Here is a 7,704-nt window from a genome sequence, read left to right on the forward strand (position 1 = left end):
ATCGGCGGTGTAAAACCATTCCTCGGCGTGGTGCCTCTTACGGCTGTCACTCCATCGCGAGTGTTGAACACCGGCCAACATTTTTTCCAGCGAGGTGTACGGATATACGTTAGTTGAACTTCTTTTGCACCGTACGTAGCCAACCGTGACGATCGGAGGTACGATGCCCATGTTATGTGCTTAATATGGGCTTTTTTTAATGTATGTATGTAAGAACGGGATAGAATTCGCATAGAGTGAGGCAATTTCGCTGTCCTAGCCTACTTTCCTTAAAAGAAACATCATGTTGACTGGTCATCATTAATTAGATTAAAACTCAATAAAAGTCGATTATCCCTTGTCAGTAGTGAAAAAATGATGGTTACAGCATTATTCGTTATTACATATTTGTATTCCATGAGGAACGTTTTCAATTACATTCTATACTTTTACCCTAAAGCTATTGGCAATATAGGCACATTTAAATCCACACTTTTATTTGAAAGTCGTATGCTCGTCATACAACATTTAGATGTCACGGCATTACAGGCAGATTGTGTTGAACACATCTGGCGAACTGCTGAGGCCAGTTTCTTCAACGCGCAGAACACAATTGCCTCCTGCCCTGCTGCATCCACCTTTGTGGCTGTTGGCAGAGGTGATGGCATAAAAACCCTGAAAGCAGGGGCCTTGACAGCGCAATTATTCCCGTTCTTTTGTACATGCGGAGACCAGGATTGAGACCTGGACTCCCGGCTTCCTCGGCGTGCTAGCCTCTGGCACGTGAATTGCATGCACAGCTCTCTCTCTCTTTCTCTCCATTCTCGGGGTTGAGACCTTGTCAGTGAGACACAAAACATTGAGGCGGCCTCAGCACGTGGCAAAAATGGCACGAACGCAAAACCGAAACTTCTCACGGAATAGAGTGGCAAGTTGCATGGCACGTGCGTGTAGTGTAAGGCACACGGAATTAGGAGCGGGAGTGAGGCTATTTAGAGAAGACAGTATTTAAAAAAAAATATCATACCTAAACTAATGTCAGGGTGAAGATCCGTTATTGCGTACTAACCGATAAAACGCAGTCAGCGTGACCGCATTGATAAACGCGTGGCTGTAACAATCGGATGCGTGAAACAATATCTCACTGTCCAAAAGTTTTAATCACTCTTCACGTAGTATGGTCTGGTGCTTTTCGCAATTTGCGGAGGAGTGATGTGCGTTGCGAGCCTTGAATAGCTGCTCGTGTCGCTAAATTTAATCTTTCAATAAATACCCTGCACAAGCGCTCAGGCGTGCAGGGCAATATCAGGTGTGCAACTGGGTTCTACGTGGGTTTTTTTTGTTGCGTAATCTAAATTCAACACTCGATGAAACCTGTTGCCTGAGCCGACGTGCAGATTGAAGAATCTGGCCTCAGACAAGTGACTCATCCTCCTGTGTTATCTTCTGAGCCACACGTCCGAGCCGTCCTCGCGTGTTTGTGGATTTTCATTTGGCCCGAGCAGGAATTACTGGATGTTTTGCTTAAAGGACCTTCCGAAAACCCGACGTTGCATTTCATAAAGAATAAACCCCAGTGGCGAGAGGTCGCCGAGGTCACCGAGGTCAACATCATAACTGGGAGAGGTGCAGTACAGGCGGTCATTTCAACATTGCGATCAATGTAAACCAGCAGCGATCTGCGAAATTCCTGTAAGGGGAATTACATCATTGGGCAGACATGGCGATGATGTAGGAAAATAACAAAAATGCTTTTCAGCTAGCGGTGGTCCGTCACACGTAATGCTACCCATTGATGTAAAGATTACAGCGAGGCGAGACAAAAAAATCCTCTGCTGGGGGTTATTGAGGTGTCGTGCGTGGAAAGGGTGACGATATTGGAAAAATATCACGCGGGGGGACGGTGGGAGGGGGAGAGGTGGAAGGGGGGGGCGACTCCTCCAGTCTGCAGTGCAGCAGGAGGAAATAAAAATAATAAAGCGTGAACCCCAATGGTCCTGTCAGAAATGTACAACATTTGAAAAATGTGCCGACATGTGTCAAAACACAGCCGGCGGTAACACGGCGCAGAGCGGTAATGCTCGCAGCGCACCGCACATTTCTGTCTGTGACAGTGCCGGCCCTTTGTCCGATGCACTTCATAGTTCCTCGAGTGAATGATTCTAGCACTAGGATAAGTTATTAAATCAAGGCAAAGGTGCAGCCACGGCGGCATTTGCTTGCTCACGCAACTGCTCGCGCAAGAAAAGGAGCTCCAGGGAGCATTTTGACCCCACTCTTACCCGCTGGCCAAGCGACTTCGAAATAGGTGGGAGTACCCACACTTTACCCCACCACACACCACCTGGCAATCGACAAACTACGGTGTAGCCATTTATACCGCTCGGTGGGCAAGTGCTGATCTTGAAACCTCTCTGGGTTGTAAGTCCAGTGTAGTCTTACACCATGGCAGCTTCCCAGACGTCACAGAAACGACCTCTCTCTTTGTGCCGATATGTGTCCTCTCTCTGTGTGTCCTTGTGATGTCTGTCTGCTTGTATGTCTGTCTATAGTTTTCTAGTTAGATTTTTGTTGCTATTTCTTTTATGCCTGATGATGATTGCTTGTTTTGCAATCGAAACGTCGTAATATGTTATTATTTAATTTATTATTTTATCTTTAGACGTGACTTAACCGAAAGAACCAAAGAATAATTCCTGCAGTCACGAAAGCTCCAAAATTAAGACGTGATTTGTTGAAGTCTACCCGGGGGAGCATTAGCACGGTAATTTGGGCACTACGTTATGAACCTGGGCACGTGGGTTTGACTCCTGACCGTGGCTAACGTCAGTACCAGGTGATATCTACACCAGTCCTGGAGACTTCACCAAACTGCACTCAAGAGCACGTTTGAAGTGTGGTCAAACAACGCTCATGACTGACGTAGCATGAGGAGGCCTTCATTCAGCGGCAGATTGAGGCAAAGTTGTAAATACATGTTTTGATGATCACAATATGACATTATTTCTGTGTTTCAAGTACTATACAATGTTAAACATTTGATGAACCGTGCGTACTGTAATTGTGGATTTTTTGTGTGTGTTTTGATGATTGTTTGTTTGTTGTTTTTTTTCCAGGACAAAAAAACATTTTCGAGTAAGAAAATGGAATGAAGAAAGGAGTACAGTCTTTACTTTCTTAAAACTATTTTCAAAGATCTCTTTGCAACAAAATGTGTACATACATCATACTTTTTTCCTGGGAAACTACGCAATTCATTTTAGGATCTGATTGATTTTTTATCGATTAATACTCTTCATTCATAATAACGGTGTTTGGGTTAGATCACGTAAGCATAAATGTGTCGTATCCCTCCACCATCCGACATAGCCAGTAAGGTTTGTCACATAAACAACGCGCCAATTATTACTACTTTAGCCCACCGGTGTGTTGGTGAGTAAATTCACAACATTTACAATTTGAGTATTTACGCGATCTAACTCAAAAACCTTTATTATGAATATTATTGGTCGTGAAAGCCTACGTGTTAATACTCTTCATACACGTACTTCCACCAGAGGGTTTTTTTTAATTGAAGGTTCTTTGAAAATGTTCATAGAGATGTACACACACAAACAAATACTTAAATTATAATCTCATATAGTCTCCAATATGCCATTTTATATAGTTGGTGTCAATTTCTCTTTTATATGCTTTAGTCGCGTCAGTGATCTGCTACTAAATGAATCAGTGTGCAAACGATGAATGCATCAATTAATCTCCGTGAGCGAGGGAATATATATTGTCCAATGAGTTTATTGAAACTTCATATGAGTTTTCAAAAACTCAGACCAGGTGGCTTATGGGTAGAGCGAGTGGCTTGCAAGCGAGTTCAAATCCTGGTTTTGGGGAGCTGATTCGGCCCATCATAAAGCCGGTGCCATGTTGTGGGGAAATCGTCAGTGGTCGTCCTATGAATGGACTCGGCCCCTGCCATGGGAATGCAGAGTTTCCACTGCTGGCTCAGAGCTCTAAGACAGGACATGAGAACTCATTAAATAAAGAAATGACTTTGACTTCGTTGTTATTGATAATAGTTGTGTTCCTTAAACAGACAATGTTTGGTCATTGACAGCAGCCAGTGTTTGTAGTTAACGTTTTAGTTCATGTTTTAAAGATGTTTCTTTCCCTTTATGCAACTTTGTCGTGAATATTAAACATCCCAAAAAAGCAAATTTGGAGACTGGTGCATTTTATCATTTAACTGCCTAACGTTGGCAACTGAAAGCAGAATCAGAATGTGTATTTATACTGCAGGAACGCGATGAACTATGACGCTCTTTTTCACAGATGCCCAGTAGTCATCCGTGAAAAAAGCAATCGAGGTTTCCATGAAAATGTTTATCGCAGCGAAATTTTTCACTGTGACATTCACGTGTGTGCTCTTTGCAATTATTATGAATTCCACGGTCGTACTTTGGCTAACTTGTTTATAATACAATGTCTGCATGAAATAAAGCATTTGAAAAACTTTGGTTATTTTTGGTTTGATGTGAATGCGATTCTCTTCTGACAACTTAATATATTTTTTATAATGTATAATAGCAATAATAATAATAAAAATACATAAACTTCCATACGATGCAATAAGGCAGGTTCTAACACTGTGTAGGTTTTCGCGGTTGTGCTGTATTTGCTTTCCAATGTTCATGATGGAACTAAAGAAGCACCCGCAACGTGGAGTGAAACGTTGGACATCGTTTCGATTTAAAGCTTTCGTGACTGCAGGGAATCATTTTATAATGTTTTATTTTTATTATTTTATTATTTCCCTTCTACGTGACTTTACCGAAAGAACCACGAAGTTGGACATCGTACCAAACAAGCAAGACGTGCACATCCCCACAACACACTGGACGGCGAGAAGGCAGCAGCTAACACAACATCTTGCCTCTTCGCTAAAATTATAACTTTAATTTTTTTTACATAAAATTCCCATATGCGAGATTTAGCAACAGCAATCACTCTGATGACTTCGGGAGTCTCTGAGCCTTATGACCTCTGCGTTGATTCCAAGGAATTCCACGCTTAAATTACGCAAACTGAGTGTCAACGTCAGAGCGCAGAGTTCTGAGTAGATTCCTCAGTGCCAGTGTCTACCTAAAAACCGACATGCGTGATAGAGTGCCAGCCAAGGAATTTAACACATCCGATTGCCTGCCCACTGAGGAGATGGAGCAGTGAAATGTAACTAGGGTGCACGTGCTGGGTGGATTGTAACAACACCGGAGCACGGAAGGTGGTGGCGGCGACTTGTGGATATCTTCACCCCGCAGTGGATTGACCATGGCGATAAGAAAACTTGCTCTGATGAATACATGGCGGATATGATGGCGGATAGCTTTCATAGCTTTTCGGCATTGGGCACTGATAACAATGTTAACGGTTGTAGTTCAGATTAAGAATGTATAAGGTGTAGTTCAAGAACAAATGAGACATAGAGCGTAGTGAATAATATTATTGCGATGAAACACACACAATGTCTTTCATACGGTGTATTGGGATGAAGATATTTTGTGCATTCATATATTTGAAAAAAAAACATTTTTTGTAGGTGGTTGTAAGTATGTGAAGTGCACATAACTGAACAAATGTACAGTAATTCCTCGTTTAACGTGGTAGATGCATTCCTGAAAAGTGCAACATCGAGCGAAAAATGCTTTCAGCGAAAAAATTTCCCCATAAAGAACGTCACGATAAAGTTTGGCGAGCTAAGATGTACTACTACGCACACACGGTGAGATAGCGAAACAAACAACTCAGGGTATGCGACCGCATTACTTATATCATTCCATGAACTGTATCGTACCTCTCGTCCACGCAGCTCAAGAAAGTAATTCGCCGTTGACCACTACAGAAACTGAGTTATATCAGCGCGTGTTCCGCGTTATAACGGGCGAGTTTAGCATTATAACGGAGGGGGCAGGGGGCGTTCCGCGTTATAACGGGCGCATTCTGCGTTGTACGAGGAGTGTTTCTCTAATGGAAAAAAACGCGTTATAGCGAAACGCATTGTGTGAACACCACACGTTAAGCGAGGACTTGCCATATATGGATACTTTACACAGCGCACCCATCAGCCGCTGGGTTTCTGCGACACAGCGGTGGTGCTGGGCAATTGGGGGCTCTAAGCAAGAAACTCCAAGTGATGTAACAGGAGAGATGGACGAGATTGAGAAATGAAAAGATGAGAGAAAAGAGGTATAGATAAGGCAGAGATGTAGTGAAATAAGAGATGTAGACAAGAGGTTAAATATGGAGTTGGTTGAGGGAAGAGATTATAGGGATGATAGAGATAAATTAGCTTTGTTGCGTCATTTATAACTTTATTATAATTTAAATTTGAGCTGATATATTGGTTCACCCTTATTATTTTCATGAATCCAGGGCCCCTTGAGCTGTTTGGGGCTCTAAGAATTTAGTTTTGATTGCTTATGCTTCGTGCCATCACTGCTCCCGCAAAATCCAAATCGCCCCGTGATGCTGAAAGTCCAGAAGGAAAAACTGGAGGACACTTCCACAAATCAGATTTTATCCGACTCCGCGTTGAGGCCCCCGCTTTCCCTGGATTCTGTCTGCCACAGCAGAGGATCTATTCGGCGTGTCACACAGCCGCACCCACGTGGCATTTTAATCCTTGATGAGGCCCACGATCAGGCTATTCCAGAAGCTGGAAGAACGACCAAAATTCCCAGGTGACTCGCGGTGGCATGCTGAACAAAAATTACACAACCACAGAGCCAAGTCCGATCCCAATTGGCTCTGCGGTTGTTTTGGTTAATATTGTTTTGTTTTAATTTAATTGCATGGAATCGCAGAAAAAAGCCCCCTGGAGGCAAAGTGAAGATCTATTTGAGTAAGGTGAACCGAAGAAAAATAATTTTAAAAAACCCAGCTACAGCCACGTTTGTCCAGCTGTATGATGGGGGTGTGGAATACTTGGATTAAGCTCTGCTTACATTGTTTTTGATGCGACAATCTCGTTCTGCCCCGCGCATTCCCGGGATGTTTGAGTGACAGTGTACACGGTGGAGTTTATGATCCCCCCCCCCACTGACAGCCCGCGCATCCCAAAATCTGACCCTCACTGTGCACAGACACGTGCCCTTCTTTCTTTCTTAATTGGTTTAAACAACAACAACAACTTTGCGCGCGTGTTGTTGTTGTTGTACGTGTGTACATCCGCGCAGCCCTTTTGTCAGCTTCTACCCCACGAGGGCCTGCCCACGCCGTGTGGGTCATGGGGGGTGGAGGGAGGGATTATTTGACCGCACTTCTCCAAGACCGGTTTGGTCAGCGCTTGTTGTTGGCGAAGGCATGGGGCCATAGACGTTGGAGCGGAGTGCAGTACAGCAGGGGATTGGGCTGCACTGCCAGTTCTGGTGACAGTGGAGATCCACAGCAGCCTGGATGCCTGTTGGACACCAAGGCCGTAGCCGTGGAGTCAACATTGGGGGGGACCAAATCTTCCAGGGGGTCTGGGGGTCCCCCCCCCCAGAAAAAAATAATCTAAATTTGAACAGAATTTCCTGCCATTTCCTGCCTAAAATATTTAAAAATTCACTAACACATAGGATGGACTTTTTTTTTTACAATAATGTCGAATAGTGTATTGTATTACATTGCTCTGTTTTTTCTTTTTTTACCTTTTCTTGTTTCATTGTATGTAATGGCAGAGATTAGGGA

The 7,704-nt window shown here is 43.5% G+C and overlaps 1 protein-coding gene across 2 annotated transcripts in view; it reads left to right on the top strand.

The window, feature by feature from the left end:
* LOC133350030 (uncharacterized) overlaps positions 1–4,493 on the top strand; it is a 75,890-nt gene extending 71,397 nt beyond the window's left edge. For both annotated transcript variants that reach the window (XM_061563988.1, XM_061563989.1), the window contains one exon: positions 3,096–4,493. The gene's annotated coding sequence lies outside the window, so the exon portion shown is untranslated. The remainder of the gene's footprint in view (positions 1–3,095) is intronic.
* The last annotated feature ends 3,211 nt before the right edge of the window (positions 4,494–7,704 follow it).

Source organism: Lethenteron reissneri, chromosome 32, assembly GCF_015708825.2.
Source record: "Lethenteron reissneri isolate LAM-NWPU_2019-01 chromosome 32, ASM1570882v1, whole genome shotgun sequence".
NCBI lineage: Eukaryota > Metazoa > Chordata > Hyperoartia > Petromyzontiformes > Petromyzontidae > Lethenteron > Lethenteron reissneri.